This window comes from Solanum tuberosum, unplaced genomic scaffold, assembly GCF_000226075.1.
Source record: "Solanum tuberosum cultivar DM 1-3 516 R44 unplaced genomic scaffold, SolTub_3.0 scf00074, whole genome shotgun sequence".
NCBI lineage: Eukaryota > Viridiplantae > Streptophyta > Magnoliopsida > Solanales > Solanaceae > Solanum > Solanum tuberosum.
In genome coordinates this window covers 213,273-214,491 of record NW_006238998.1, presented here as the reverse complement: position 1 = coordinate 214,491, position 1,219 = coordinate 213,273, and positions in this window count along the sequence as shown.

Below are 1,219 nucleotides of genomic sequence, written 5' to 3'. Positions count from 1 at the left end.
CTTGATGCCTTTGAGTTGAGAGTTCTCGAGCGATCAGCCCCGGCTACAGATCTATCTGCTTTACAGGATGATTTAGCCAGTCTCCGGACTGATGTTGATGTTATTCTTGTTGCACCTTCAGTTGAGACTCAGGCTGCTCCTACTGCACTGGCTGATGATACAGTGCTAGATGCTCTATTCAGTGGGACCGCCGAGGAGAGGCCTGCACCGACACATGCCAAAGGCAAGCGGCACCGTTCTCATCGCACAGAGGAAGAGAAAGCTCACAAAAGACAGGGTCGGCAAGAGAAGGAAGCTAGGAGGGCCTCTATGGTAGACGAAGAGTTGCGCCAGTAGAGAGTGCATGAGAGAGTTGCAGGGGCATCGAGCTCTGCCCCAGTTGCAGAGGTTCAGCCTGTTTTGAGGGAGGTGGTGAGCACCTTTGATGGTGCGGAGAGATTGTTAGAGAGCACTACTGAGGGTGCTATGATTGCTGATGTGGGCACTTCTGAGGGTGCCCCTACTGTTGGCCCAGCGGGTTCCGGGAAACCGGAGCCCCATGCTTGTTGATGATTCGCCGGCGCTTTGCGCCACAGGTTTTGCTTCACCCATTCCATGTTCTTTTAATATTTATGTATGCATTGGGGACAACTGCATCTGTTTTTGTTGGGGGTGGGGTAAATGGATTGTGAGTGATAGGGTGAAATCTAACCCAACTCATAAATCCTCTCTTGGGGTTTTCTTGCCTGTGTTCTTTTTCCCCAAGGGACTGTTTAATTTTTATTGAACCGGCATGTCTTAGGATTGTATGTGTAGAAGCATGATAAAGAATGAAGCGAGATGACTTAAAAAAAAATGATACCCGTCAGGTTTTGGGATGTATGCTAGAAGTTATAGGCTACGATTAGTTGAATATGCTAGTTCTAAGTATGACATGATCATGAACCAACTTGAGAGCATGACTTAAGCTGAAACTTGAAATGGGGAATCTGATAACCTGATAATGGAACTATGTGCCAAGAGTGTGTGACAATCGTTGAGTGTTCAAACAGTTTTGGTGCAAAGCTAGAACTTGTCTGGTTAGTCCTGCTAAGATAATTCAATCTAGAGGATAGGAAGTGATCATAGGCCATTGTTCTGAAAAGTCCACAAATCGCCTAAAAGAAGGATCCAACCAAATGAATAATGCTCCCTTTGATCCAAATAATTTGAGCCTAAAATTAAAACATTTCTTCTTAAA